Source organism: Ornithorhynchus anatinus, chromosome 1 (assembly GCF_004115215.2).
Source record: "Ornithorhynchus anatinus isolate Pmale09 chromosome 1, mOrnAna1.pri.v4, whole genome shotgun sequence".
Lineage (NCBI taxonomy): Eukaryota > Metazoa > Chordata > Mammalia > Monotremata > Ornithorhynchidae > Ornithorhynchus > Ornithorhynchus anatinus.
Genome location: NC_041728.1, coordinates 60,058,941 through 60,074,115, shown reverse-complemented (window position 1 = coordinate 60,074,115; position 15,175 = coordinate 60,058,941). Strand labels below are relative to the sequence as shown.

The window sequence follows — 15,175 nt, the reverse complement described above, 5'->3', positions numbered from 1 at the left end:
TTGTTCTCTCCCAAGCACACAGATCAGTACTCTGCACATTATAAATGCTCAATAAACACCATTGATTGGTACCCCCAAGATTTCCTCTCCCCAGACACAGATTCCCCCCGACCCAAATCAGGAGGGGCTAGAAATGAAATGATAGCATTGGATTTCCATTCAGCCCTCTGTCACTTACTCTTGAATTTTTGTCCTGATTTCTTCAATCAGTCAATCAGTGGCTTACTGTGTGCACAGCATGTATTTAGTGCTTGGGAGAGTAGAACATGACAGTGTTGGTAGACACGATCCGTGCCCATAAAGAGCTTACAATCTAGGATGGAGGAAAAGGAGACCTAGTGAAGTAAATTCCTTTGAGCCCCAGTGCTTGATTTTCATTAGCTGCTTTGTTTCCTTTACAACATCAGGCATAGAGACGGGTACTTATTTTCAAGACTGCTTTAGGAAAGCCCTAATTTCCATGCTGCTAAACAACAAATATATTAAATACTTATAGATGGCACCTATCTCCAGGAAGTGGTACCTACATCTGTCTAATACACACACTTACAGACAACATGACTCTCCTATTTAGTTTTCAATGAGTTGAAGACCAAAGTATTTGAGCAGAGCTGACCTGGAACTTTCTTAAGCCTTCTTTCTAGGGGAAAGAAGTAGAAATCGGGAACAAAGATGAGGGGATAGGTTTAACTGGAAGCAAGTGGACTCAAACTCAAATCCCAGCTAGTTGAGAACAAAATATAGTCTGTTAGACACAGACGGATGCTCCAATCCTAAATCTCAGAATACAGTGTAATGCAGACCAAGTCACACTTTCTAAAAGAGACACATATACACACAGACACAACAAAAAAAAACCCACTCACAAATCCATTTCTAAAAAACCTCTTCCTTTCATGGAATATGGGAGGGTAAACATGTTACAATCGAAGCCATGCCATCGAAACCAGAAATTCAAAAAAGACTTCGAAAAAGCCGTCAGGCAATGAGTCTGTAACTCCTAAGGACATAGGGGTACTCACTTCATCCCAATCCCCGCAGCATTTATGTTCAAATCCTTATTCTCAGACATTTCCCCTAAACAGTTTATTTTAATGCCTGTCTCCCCAGTTAAATTAGAAACTTCTTGAGGGCAGGGATCATGTATCCTAACTTTATTGTACTATCTCAACTTAGTACCATTCCCTGCACAGAGAAAGCACTCCATCAATTGATCAATTGTATTTATTGAGTGCTTACTGTGTGCAGAGCACTGTATCAAGTACTTGGGAGAGCACAATGTAATAGAGTTGGTAGACACGTTCCCTGCCTACAACAGAGCCGGGATTAGAACCTGGGTCCTCAGACTTCCAGAACCATGATTTTCCCATTAGTCTCCAGAAATCTTGAGTCAAACTCAGTCCAAGCCTCCTTCCTGTTCATTCCCCTAATATTAGTTTCCTAGTGCATGGAGGTCAGGAGGAGGAGATGGTGCTGAATCACCAGTCTATCGGGACTGGAGTTAGTTATTCAAATCAGTCTCTTTAACAGAGTGTACCCAAGCTTGTCAGGACCAGTGTTAGTTATTCAAATCAGTCTCTTTAGCATAGTGTACCCGAGCCTGTCCTAGCCCTACTCGAGACAGGAAGCATGCTATTCTTATGTTAACCTATACAGAGAAGTAGCATGGCCTAATGGATAGAACAGGGCCTGGGAGTCAGAAGGACCTGAGTTCTAATCCTGGCTCCATCACACATCTGCTGTATGACTTTGGGCAAGTTACTTAACTTCTCTATGCCTCATTTACCTCATCTGTTAAATGGGGATTAGGACTGTGAATCCCATGTGGGACATCGACTTTGTCTAACCTGACTAGTTTGCATCTCCCCCACTGCTTAATATAGTGCCTGGCACAGAGTAAGAGATTAACAAATACCATAAAAAGGATTCCTGCCATGTATTACCCAGCAACTGGCAGAGGGTAGCCACTGTCCTCTTAGCCTCATGGCTGGGAGGGCAAAACTTTGAAACACCTGTCACTGGGGGAGGCATGAGCCAAGAGAAAGAGGCACGGTTCCTTGCAGGGCTTGGAATCTTAAAAAAAAAAAAATTGGGGGCGGTCCTAATGCCATCCAACTGACAAGAGATGAGCCTCTCTGGGGAGTACGATCTTTTTCAGGTTCATCACTATGAAAAGTTATAACGTGATGCCCAGTGCCTGCCAAGTCCTCTGGAATCCACCCCTTCCTCTTCATCCAAACTAACCACGCTGGTCCAAGAACTCATCATTAATTCTTTCAATTGCATTTATTGAGCACTTACTGTGTGCAGAGCACTGTACTAAGTACATGGGAGAGTTCAATACAACAATAAACAGACACATTCCCTGCCCACAATGAGCCTATAATCTAGAGACAATGACCTTATACCCTGCCTCTATAACTACATTGGCCTCTTTGTTGACCTCTCTGCCTCCAGTCTCTCCCAGGCCAGTCCATACTTAACTCTGCTGCCTGGATCATTTTTCCTCAAAAAATCGTTCTGTGCACAACCCCAAACTCCTCCAAAACCTCCAATGGTTGCCTATGTATCTCAGCATCAAACAGAAATTCCTCACCTTCAGCTTTATGGCGCTCAATCAGTTCTTTCCTTCCTTTCAAGCCTCGGTCCTCTCGCACCCCAACCCAGTCAGCTTATTCATTTCCTCTAACACCTCACCATTGGCTTTAAAGCAGTCAATCACCTCGCCCTCTCCTATGTCACCTCGCTACTCTCCTACTACAACCCAGCCCACGCACTTCACTCCTCTAATGTTAACCTTCTCAATGTTCCTCAATCTCATCTATCTCATCGTCAACTCCTCATCCACATTCTCCCTCTGGCCTGGAACACCCTCCCTCCTCAGATCTGACAATTACTCTCCCCTCCCTTCAGAGCCTTATTGAAAGTACATCTCTTCCAAGAGACCTTCCTTGATTAAGCCCCTCTTTCCTCTTCTCCCACTCCCTTTGCGTTGCCCTGACTTGCTCCCTTTATTCATCCCACAGCACTTATGTACATACCTATAATTTATTTATATCAATTGTCTGTCTCCCTCTCTAGACTGTAAGTTCATTGTGGGCAGGGAATGTATCTGTTTATTGTTATATTGTACTCTTCCAAGTGCTTAGTACAATGCTCTGCACACAGTTAGTACTCAATAAATACGAATGAATGAATGAATAACACCAAGCTACTTACTGTTTCCCAATCTAATCTCTCTTGCTGTTGAGCCCTTGCTCACACATTCCCTTGGAACGTCCACTCCCATCATATCTGCCAGACCACCACTCTCCCCATCTTCAAAGTCCTTTTAAAGTCACATCTCCTCCAGGAAGCCTTCCCTGACTAATCACTAACGACTCAGATCCCCACCCCCTTCCCTTCTACGTCACCTATGCACCTGCATCCATACTCTCTGAGCACTTTAATCCCCACAGCAGACTCACATCATTTATGTACATATCCTTATACTCTGCACTTCCCCGGTCTGTAAGTCATTAATATGTCTTGTCTCCCCCAGTAGATTGTAAATTCTTGTGAGCAAGAATCCTGTCTACCAACTCTATTAAACTGTACTCTCCCAGAGTTTGGAATAGTGCTCTGCACACAGCAAGCACTTGGAAAATACCACTGATTGATTAAGCACCGGGTAGATTCAAGTTAACCAGGTTGGACACTGTCCCTGTCCCACATGGGGTTCACAGTCTAAATCCCCATTCTACAGACGAGGTAACTGAGGCCCAGAGAAGTGAAGGGACTTGCCCAGCATCACACAGCAGACAGGTAGTGGAGCCGGGAGTAGAACCCATGTCCTTCTAACTCCCGGTGCTCTATCTACCAGGCCTCACTGCTTCTCATGGTTAGGCAGTCCTAGAAAGTGGATCAGTACTGCGAATGCAACTGGACAGAGGCATCTCTCTGAAGACCAGCCACAGTGGGGATTGGCAATTTAAAATGCTTAACAGAGCTTTAGTCTCAGTTGATTCAAATAATCCCTCCATCTCCTGCACACATACAGGGGGAGAACTCTGGAAAATAGGTTGGATATACTTTTTGCCTAAGTTGGTGTGAGGCAGGCCTGTTTCCCATTTGAGCAAAGGGAAAACTCAACTTGAAGGGCTAGATTCTGCTCCATTTCTAGAGTTTGATCGTTTCTTCTGATTTTTAGAGATGTGCTCGGCATCTAGGCCTCTGGAAACCAAATGCAATGATGAAAAGGAACCGACAAAACCAAAATAGACTTTGCTGGCTGAGCCTGGATGAAAATAAGCACTCATCTACAGATCCAGGACTTAAAAGCAATTGGGGCAAGGCAAATGAGAATTAGTAAGTGATCCAAAAAAAGCATATCACCCTACCTCTTCCTCCGGTTAATTTTGGTTGGATTCCAGGGGCCAGTGGGAGAACTCAACCTCATTGAGATCCTGGGGTTGGCTCATCCCAGTGGAGGGACCAAATAGCGGGGCAACCTCAGGAAATTGGGTTTGCGTGGACCAATGGCTTTCAAAAGTCACTGGGTCCTCAGAAATTCTATCTGTAATTGGACCATGCCATGTAATGAAAGGCAATAAACTAGAAGCCTAATGGCTCTGGAAAGGAAAGGAATTTGATCTTTCTCTGAGGAAGCAGCATGGCCTAAAGGAAAAAGCACAAGCCTGAGAGGCAGAGTAACTGGGTTCTAATCCCTGCTCCTCCATGTATCATGTACATGTGATCTTGGGGAAATCACTTCTCTGCACCTCAGTTACCTCATCTGTAAAATGGTGATCAAGACTGTGAGTCCCACACGGGATTGTGTCCAACCTGATTATCTTGTTTCTACCCTAGCGCTTAATACAGTGTCCCTCCGATAGTAACTACTTCACAAATACCATAAAAACAAAAACAAAACAAAAAGTCACAATGTTCAAACCCTGCTCAAGAGCATGTCCCTGAAACCATCAGGAAGACCACTTTAAGGCACTGAGAACCACATAGGATGTTCTGAGACCAGCCGAGAGGAGATTGCAGAGGGATTTTACTCGGTCTTTCTCGGTCTTGTGCTGTAGCTCTCCATACAGCCTACAAAATGGCATCCCCTCTCCAGAGTCATGGAGCAACACAACAATAAGCATCATGGGGTCTGTCCACCACCAGACCCTTACCAAAATACCCAAAAGGTTGGCTCTTTTGGTTTTTTTTTCAATGATACTTGTTAAGCACTTACTATGTGTCAAGCAGTGTTCTAAGTGCTGGGGTAGACACAAGTTTACCATCTCAGAAACTGTTTCTGACCCACATGGGGCTTACAGTCTAAGTAGGAGGGAGTAGGATGTAATCCCCATTTTTACAGTTGAGGAAACTGAGGCACAAACAAGTTAAGTGACTTTCCAAGGTCAGGCAGCAGGCAAATGGCAGAGCCAGGATTAGAACACAGGTCCTCTGATTCCCATGCCATTCTCTATCCAATAGGCCACATTGTTAAAGCACGTAGTACAGTGCTCTGCAAACAGTAAGTGCTCAATAAATACAATTGATGGATCATTTGCCACAGAATGACCAATATCCCCATCATAATGTTTGGTTGGGTGTGGCCCCTTATGACTATTTCAGTTTTGGGGGAGTTATGTGGCCACTGATAATCCCAAATTCAATCAGATGCTATTTTGCTTTGAGATGGCAAAATTTTGCTCCCAAGTCCACTCGGAATTTGCCCAAATTGAGCTGTAGAACAGCCCGTTTGGCCACCCTGTTTTCAAAGAAAGCCATCTCTTTGCTCAAGCTAATACCAACATAAATAATCTCTATGTTGATTTTTTTTAAATGAAACTGCATTCTTGACTTGGAATTCAAACAAGGAGTGTAAGATAACACTTCCCTTCATCACAGCCTCCCACCTGAAGCAAATTTGGGCAAAAGTGATGAAATTCAATAGAGAGGGACCTCAATGACCAGAGGGATCTAGTCCCAGGATTTTGACACCTTTTTCTACCACCACAATAAGAAATTTAATAGGTCGCGGCCCAGCATGGCTCTTCCCACTTGTTTCTATCCCCCCATTTTGATTTCACTTTCCTTCCCCAGCTCTTGCAAGATGAGATGGAGATGAAGGCTTCAGCTGCCTGCAGCTGATAGCACAATCCTGAGCATTTTGTACAAAATAATCAATCAAATATATTTATTGAATGCTTACTGTGTGCAGAGCATTGTACTAAGCCTTGGGAGAGCAGCAATACAGCAGATACAATACAGCAAAGGTAGTTAGACATACCCGCAATGAGCTTAAAGTTTAGATAAACTGAATCATGAAAGCATGGGGTACTCCAATGTACTTCATTCATTCATGATTACAATTAAGTATTTATTGATTGCTTACTTTGTCCAGAGCACTGTACTAAGCCCTTGGGAGAGTACAATACAACAGTAAACAGACACACTCCCTGCCCACAATGAGTTTACAGTCTAGCACAGGGGAGACAGACATCAATACAAATAAATTAATTCACTCGATCATATTTATTGAGCGCTTACTATGTGTAGAGCACTGTACTAAGTACTTATGTATTACATAAATTCTGTGGGACTGGAAGGGGGAAAAAATAAAGGGACCAAGTCAGGGAGATGTAGAAGGGAGTGGAAGAAGAGGAAAGGGTAGGGTCTGGGAGGGCCCCTTGAGGAGATATGTCCTCAATAAGGCTTTGAACCCCGGGAGGGAGGGGAGAGAGTAATTGTCTGTCGGACCTTCAGGAGGCGTTCCAGGCCAGAGGCAGGATGTGGGCAAGGGGTCGGTGGCCAAAATAGGTGAGATGGAGGCAAAGTGAGGTGGTTAGCACTACAGAAACCAAGTGAGTGGCTGGGTTGTAGAAGGAGAGTAGTGAGATGAGGTAGGAGGGTGCAAGGTGATTGACTACTTTAAAGCCAACGGTGAGGAGTTTTTGTTTGATGCAGAGGTGGATGGGCAACCACTGGAGTTTTTTGAGACACAACCTGATTAATACCATCTCTTCCATCTTAAAGTGAATTGGAAATTAAATTCCAAAGGAGCATCAAAAATGAGTGCAATGACTTCCATGTGTCTAAATCATACTTGATGGTAGCATGGATGTCACCAGCATAATGAAATCTATTCATTATGAGAATTGAGAAGTAGCATGACAATGGTTAGAGCATGGGCGTGGGAGTCAGAAGGACCTGGGATCTAATCCCGGCTCCACCACGTGTCTGCTGTGTGACCGTGGGCAAGTCAATTCACTTCTCTGGGTCTCAGTTCCCTCATCTGTAAAACAGGGATCAATGAGGGACAGGGACTGTGTCCAACCCAATTACCTTGCATCTACCTCAGTGTTTTGAACAGTGCTTGGCACATAGTAAACTGTTAATAAGTACCATAATTGCTATTATTTAGCAGTGAAGCCAGGAGGTACAGGACTGAGTTACCTTCTTAGTGTCACAGCAGAAATTAGAGATGGTCTGGAACATTTAGCCTGGTCTACAGGGACTCTTTTGGGGAGGGGTGTGAATCAGCTCTACAGGAGCAGAGGGGAAGTTCATTGGATGGAGGACTGTAAATTGAGCTCCTTTTACTGGACTTTCCACTCCAAGAAATGAATTTCTTATGGGACAAGTATTTCAATTCGACTGCATTCAACCTGGGGCCCCACTGCCAGCTGTGTGTGTTTTGGAGGAGGTATAAGGGGTTGCTTTTTGAAATGCACACCTAAATTCCCTCTGAAATGAGTCATGGCAGGAAACGAACACCTCCCACAGTCCCGGCTGAGCTTAAATAAGAAAAATAAAGGTGAAAGGTTGTTTGTCCATCTTCCGAAATCAGGTTCTTACACAGAGGCCCCGGGTTAACAACAATAATAATATTATTATGGCATTTGTTAAGTGCTTACTATGTGCCAGGCACTGTAGTAAGCACTGGGGTGGATACAAGTACACAAATGATGCATTAGACTTTGTGTCATCATTTTACACTTTGGAGAACACTGTTCTTAGAACTGGGGTGGATATAAGCTAATCAGGTCGGACACAGTCCCTATCCCGCATGGCGTAGTGGATAGAGCACAGGCCTGAGAGTCAGGTTATTCCTAATCCTGGTGCTGCCACTTGTCTGCTGTGTGACCTTGGGCAAGTCACTTCACTTCTATGGGCCTCAGTTACCTCATCTGTAAATTGGAGATTAATCCCAATAGTGAACATATCTCCATAGAGGTTCCATTCCAGAGCCCTGGAATCTGGACTTCAGTCTATGGACTAGGAGATGCAGACATGCTAATACCCACAACAGCCAGAAAGAAAAAGTGAGCAAGGACACAACAGGAAGTAGGTTCCTCCACTCCCGCTGGGCAAATCAACCCTCCAGGAAACTCTGAGGAGGGGTAGTTGGGGAGCACATGGCTAGAAGCAGCAGGGCCTAGTGGACAGAGCACAGGCCTGTGAGTCAGAAGGACCTGGGTTCTTATCCTGGTTCTGCCACTCGTCTGATGTGTGATCTTGGGCAAGTCACTTCAATTCTCTGTGCCTCAGTCACCTCATCTGTTAAATGGGGATTATATCCACCACAGTGCTTAGAACAGTGCTTGACACATAGTAAGCCCTTAACAAATACCATCACCATTGTTATTATTAGAGTGAGGTAAACATGGTGCCTCAGAAGGCAGGAATGCCTTCAGAAAGCAATGAGGTGATGTCTTAAAGGATTAGAGAGGTCTTCCTATGGAATGTGAAACTTAACTTTGACAGACCTAAAGATCCCATCAGCTTATCAAGGGAGCCCTTTGTTTTCTTCCAAAGAGGTGAATTAAGACCTGCCCTCAGTCTCACAATGAAAAGTGAAAAAAAAAAAAGGCTTTATTTTGTCAATTCATTCATTCAGTATGTGCAGAGCACTGTACTACGCTTGGAAGGAACAAGTCGGCAACAGATAGAGACAGTCCCTGCCGTTTGATGGGCTTACAGTCTAATCGGGGGAGACAGACAGACAAGAACAATGGCAATAATTAGAGTCTAGGGGAAGAACATTTCGTAAAAACAATGGCAACTGAATAGAATCAAGGCGATGTACATTTCATTAACAAAATAAATAGGGTAATGTAAATATATACAGTTGAGCAGACAAGTACAGTGCTGAGGGGATGGGAAGGGAGAGGGGGAGGAGCAGAGGGAGATGAGGGGAAAAGAGGGTTAAGCTGCAGAGAAGTGAAGGGGGGACGGTAGAGGGAGTAGAGGGAGAAGGGGAGCTCAGTCTGGGAAGGCCTCTTGGAGGAGGTGAGTTTTAAGTAGGGTTTTGAAGAGGGGAAGAGAATTAGCCTGGCGGAGGTGAGGAGGGAGGGCGTTCCAGGACCACGGGAGGACGTGGCCCAGGGGTTGACGGCGGGATAGGCGAGACCGAGGGACAGTGAGGAGGTGGGAGGCGGAGGAGCGGAGCGTGCGGGGTGGGCAGTAGAAAGAGAGAAGGGAGGAGAGGTAGGAAGGGGCAAGGTGACGTTGAGCCTCGAAGCCTAGAGTGAGGAGTTTTTGTTTGGAGTGGAGGCTGATAGGCAACCACTGGAGGTGTTTAAGAAGGGGAGTGACATGCCCAGATCGTTTCTGCAGGAAGATGAGTCGGGCAGCGGAGTGAAGAATAGACTGGAGTGGGGCGAGAGAGGAGGAAGGGAGATCAGAGAGAAGGCTGACACAGTAGTCTAACCGGGATATAACAAGAGCCTGTAGCAGTAAGGTAGCCATTTGGGTGGAGAGGAAAGGGCGGATCTTGGAGATATTGTAAAGGTGACCATGACTTCCCTTTGAGGTTTGGCCTGATGAATGCCCTTGTAGAGGTCGAGTCACTGCTTAGAAGAGAGTTGGTGGGTAGGGAGTTTATTGTTTAATGTTATATTGTATCTCTCAAGTACTTAGTACAGTACTCTGCACACAGTAAATGCTCAGTAAATATGTTTGAATGAATAAATGAATTAATGATGGACTGGGGCCAAAACAGGGGGCTGGATTTTGCCAGCCTCAGCCTCCTGGGTCCCATTTGAACAACTCTCCCTTATTTTGAGTTAACTGCACTTCCAGGATCACAAACAACAAGGTCTAGATGGTAAGTTCGTTGTGAGCAGGGAACATGTCTAACTCTGGGCACTGTAACTCTCTCAAGTACACAATATATTGCTCTGCACATAGTAAGCACTGAATAAATACCATTAATTGATTGATTGAAGTCCTGGAATGAAGTCAGTCTCGAAGCGTTGAAGCAAATGCTCGACTCACCACGTGAGCCGGGTGGGAAGCTTGGGAAGAAAGAAGGACCACAGGATACCCAAATAGGCATTTGGTAGTTAGCAGAAACAGGGAAACCGAAAGCAAGGATAGAGGATGGAGGAAACACTTTTAAAACCAATTTTAATTCTCCTCGACCTCTCAGCTGCCTTTGACACTACCAACCATCCTCTTCTCCTGGAAACATTATCCAACCTCAGTTTCATTGGCACTGTTCTCTCCTGGTTCTCCTCCTATCTCTCTGGCTGCTCATTCACAGTCTCTTTTGAAGGCTCCTCCTCTGCTTCCCACTTCCTAACTGTTGCCATTCCTCAGTTTTAAGTTCTGCATCCACTCCCTTGGAGAACTCATTTGCTTCAACTACCATCTCTATGCAGATGATACCCAAATCTACGTCTTCAGCCCTGATCTCTCTCCCTCTCTGCAGTCTCACATTTCCTCCTGCTTTCAAGACATCTCTACTTGGATGTCCTCCCATCACCTCAAACTTAATATGTCTAAAACAGAAATTATCTTCCCACCAAACCCTGTCCTCCCCATGACTTGCCTATCACTGTAGATGGCACCACCATCTTTCCCATCTCACAAGCCTGTAATCTTGGTATTATCCTTGACTTCTCTCTCTCATTCAACCCACATATTCAACCCATTTCTAAATCCTGTTGGTTCCACCTTCACACATCACTAAAATCCACACTTTCCTCTCCATCCAAACTGCTACCATGTTAATCCAATCACTTTTCCTAACCCACCTTGATTACTGTTAACAGCCTCTTTGTTGACCTTCCTGCTTGATGTCTCTCCTAACTCCAGTCCATACTTCACTCTGCTGCCCAGATTATTTTTCTACAAAAACTTTCAGGCCATGTTTCCCCACTCCTCAAAAAACTCCAGTGGTTGACCATCCAGCCCCACATTAAACAGAAACTCCTCACCATTGGTTTTAAAACACTCAAATCAACTTGCCCCGTCCTACCTCAGCTTGCTATTCTCCTACTACAACCCAGCCCACACACTTGGCTCCGCTATTGCTAAACTTCTCACTGTACCTCGATCTCGTCTATCTCACCACCAACCTCTTGCCCACGTCCTGCCTCTGGCCTGGAAACTCCTCCTTCTGTATATCCGACAGATGATTACTGCCCTCTCACCCCCAAAATACTTACTGAAGGCACATCTCCTCCAAAAGGTCTTCCCTCACTAAGCCCCTCCCCCCTTTCCTCTTCTCCCACTCCCTTCTGCAACACCCTGACTTGCTCACTTTATTCCTTTCCCCCTCCCATCCCCACAGCATTTATGTACATATCTGTAATTTATTTATTTACATCAATGTCTCTTTCCCTCTCTAGACTGTAAACTCATTGCGGGCAGAGAATGTGTCTCTATTTGTTGTTATATTGTATTTTCCCAAGCACTTACTACAGTACTCTACACATAGTAAGAGCCCAATAATATAACTGACTTTTACAGATGTGCCACATCCCAGTTGATACCTGGTAATTAAGTTATCTAGATCAGCACACTGTTATCAAAAAAGGAGCAGAAGGATTGAGAGACCAGAGGTGAAAGCTGAAACAGTGAGAAGCAGCCTGGCCTACTGAATTGAGCACGGGCCTGGGAGTCAGAAAGACCGAGATTCTAATCCCAGGTCTGCCACTTGTCTACAGTATGACCTTGGGGCAGTCACCTCACTTCTCTGGGCCTCAGTTCCCTCATCTCTAAAATGGGGATTAAGACTGAGAGCCATATGTGGGACAGGGTCTGTACCCAACCCGATTACCTTGTATCTACCCCACTGCTTAGTACAGTTCCTGGCACATAGTAAGTGCTTAATAAATAACACAATATTATTATGATTATGTGCTTAACAAATACCATTAAAAAACAAAAAAAAATAGTGCCAGTTGCTGCTAAAATAGACATGTCAGCACCGTGTTGGTGTGTACATTGTGCAGTCAGGATTGTGGATCCCATATTAGCCCTTCCAATCAACCATATTTATTGAGCACTTAAAGTATGCAGAGCACTACACTAAGTACTTGGGAGACCTCCAGTCACACACCCACCCATAGGTAAATTTCCCCATCAGTGGTGTCCTTTTCAACAGGAAGGACAACAATATATTCAAATACACACACAGAAATATGTACATATTAATCACCAGGCCATTTCTTTTGAACAGGTTTTGCAGGCCTCCTAAATTCCTTAAGGAATTTCCAAAGGCTTCCTGCAAATCAATGGCCAAGGTGGACTCCCCAGCTTCTTTTTCCAAGACCACTCAACTTCCAGGCCAGTGTCCACAACCTTTGTCAGTTATTAGTGCCCTGTGGCGGTGGTGGTGGTGGCAGCTCTCGGACAAGCCCTCAGAGTTTTACTCAGGGCTGAAAAGACCCCTAATGGTAGCTCTCTGGCCTGTTAGTTCTTAGACACTCGTACCCTCCCAGTCCCTGTTCCCCCATCCCCCTTTAAAAATCCCTGCTCCCCTATCATCTCCCCACCCAACCCACACAAAATAAAAAAATTTGGAACCTTTAGCTTCAGTTAGTAGCCTGTCCCAGGGTTTAATTACCCTGATAACGAGAAAGTTCCTCCTTATGGCTAGCTGAGTTCCACCTTACTTTAACAAACTCATTTTCCTCTGCTCTCTGTGGACATGAAGATCAGCGTTCTCTTCATAAACCTGAATATCCCTTTAAACCCTTGGAGAGTATCACCAAAACATCCCTTTGCTTTCTCTCTCTTTTTTTGTATTTAGTAAGTTCTTACTATTTACCAGGCAATTTAAGTGCTGTGGTAGATAGATGATAATCATCTTGGACACAGTCCATGTGCCACCACATGGGGCTCACAGCCTTATTTGTTTAACCCAATTTTCTTGTACCACCTCAGCACTTAGTACGGTGCTTGACACATAGTAAGCACTTAACAAATACCGCAATGTATTTTATTTATTCCCCATTTTACAGATGAGGGAACTGAGCCCCAGCCAAGTGAAATGACTTGCCCAAGGTCACACGGCAAACAAGTGGTGAAGCTGGGATTAGAAACTAGGTCCTTCAGATTCCCAGTCCTGTACTCTATCCACTAGATCTTGCTGCTTCTCTTCTCCAAGCTAAAAACTCAGGGGGTAATAATGTTGGTATTTGTTAAGCGCTTACTATGTGCAGAGCACTGTTCTAAGTGCTGGGGTAAACACAGGGGAATCAGGTTGTCCCACGTGGGGCTCACAGTCTTAATCCCCATTTTACAGATGAGGGAACTGAGGCACAGAGAAGTTAAGTGACTTGCCCACAGTCACACAGCTGACAAGTAGCAGAGCTGGGATTCGAACTCATGAGCCCTGACTCCAAAGCCCATGCTCTTTCCACTGCGCCAGGGGGTCTAGTGGCAGTTGCTTTTGACCAACCTGGCCTTGACTAACCTGGTTATGTTTGAAAGGAACTGCAGAAGCCCAGCAGGCTGTGCAAAATTCACTGCCAGGGGGCATGTCCAATGGATCAGGGCAGAGAACACCCAAGCTCACCTGAATTTCAATAACAACACAATAATAGTGATAATACTAATGTTTGTAAAGCATTTACTTCCCCTCTCAGGGGTTGCACCTAGAGAGTTCCCAGTCCTCTACCAGCCTCAGCTATGGGAAGGAGAGTCAAGCAGAGGCCTGTCCATTCCATTCCTAGCTTGGCCAGTGGCTAGCAAGTGGAAGGCAATCTGCTACAAGTCAAACCTCACCCATGCTGGGCAACAGCAGCATGGGAGAGAGTTGAGGGCGGATATTCGGGTTTACTGCACGGAAGGTGGCAATGGTAGACCACTTCCGGATTTTGGCCAAGAAAACTCTATGGATACACTACCAGAAAGATTGTAGATAGAGAGTGGGGCGTTCTGGTAGAGATGTTTCTGTGGTGTCGCTATGGGTTGGAAATGACTCGATAGCATAAGACAGGCATTTACTATGTGACAAACATTGTAGTAAGTACTGAGTAGACATAAGACAATCAGATGAGATGCAGACACTGTCCCATGTGGGAATCAAAGTCTAAGTGGAGATCAAAGTCTGAAAAGCAGCACGGCTTAGTGGATAGAGCATGAGCCTGGGAGTCAGAAGGTCATGGGTTCTTATCCCGGCTTTGCCACTTGTCTGCTTTGTGACCTTGGACAAGTCATTTCACTTCTCTGGGCCTCAGGTACTTCATCTGTAAAGTGGGGATAGAGAGTGTGAGACCCACAGGGGACAGGGACTGTGTCCAATCTGATTTACTTGTATCCACCCCAGCACTTAGAACAGTGCCTAGCACATAGTAAGCAATTAACAAATACCAAAATAATAATAAGTATGAGGGAGAACAGGGAGTTAATCTCCATTTTCCGTGGCTCAGTGGAAAGAGCCTGGACTTCGGAGTCAGAGGTCATGGGTTCGACTCCTGGCTCTGCCACTTGTCAGCTGTGTGACTGTGGACAAGTCACTTAACTTCTCTGTGCCTCAGTTACCTCATCTATAAAATGGGGATTAACCGTGAGCCTCACATGGGACAATCTGATTACCCTGTATCTACCCCAGCGCTTAGAACAGTGCTCGGCACATAGTAAGCGCTTAACAAATATCAACATTATTTTACAGATGAGGAAACTGAGGCACAGAGATCAATCAATAATATTTATTGAGTGCTTTCTGTGTGCAGAGTACTATCCTAAGTGCTTGGGAGAGGACCCTATAAATGCCAAGGAACTTGTCCAAGGACAAACAGTGAGCAAGTGGCATTACTGGAATTGGAACCCAGGTCCTCTGACTCCCAGACTCCCTAATGGAAATGCTCTTTCCATTAGACCACACTGCTTCTCAACCTTCCTTGCTCAGGGTTCCAAGCTAGCCCAAGCAAAGGAAGAACTTGCTCTCTTTTTAAAA

At 45.0% G+C, this 15,175-nt stretch overlaps 1 protein-coding gene and 1 non-coding gene across 4 annotated transcripts in view; one reads left to right on the top strand and one right to left on the bottom strand.

Moving 5' to 3' along the window:
• The window catches only part of EVL (Enah/Vasp-like), a 162,272-nt gene that overhangs the window by 57,053 nt on the left and 90,044 nt on the right, over positions 1–15,175 (bottom strand). The window lies entirely within an intron of this gene.
• On the top strand, positions 13,854–13,991 carry LOC114816378. Its single transcript, XR_003764146.1, has one exon. It is a non-coding gene; the product is annotated as a small nucleolar RNA SNORA7 (small nucleolar RNA).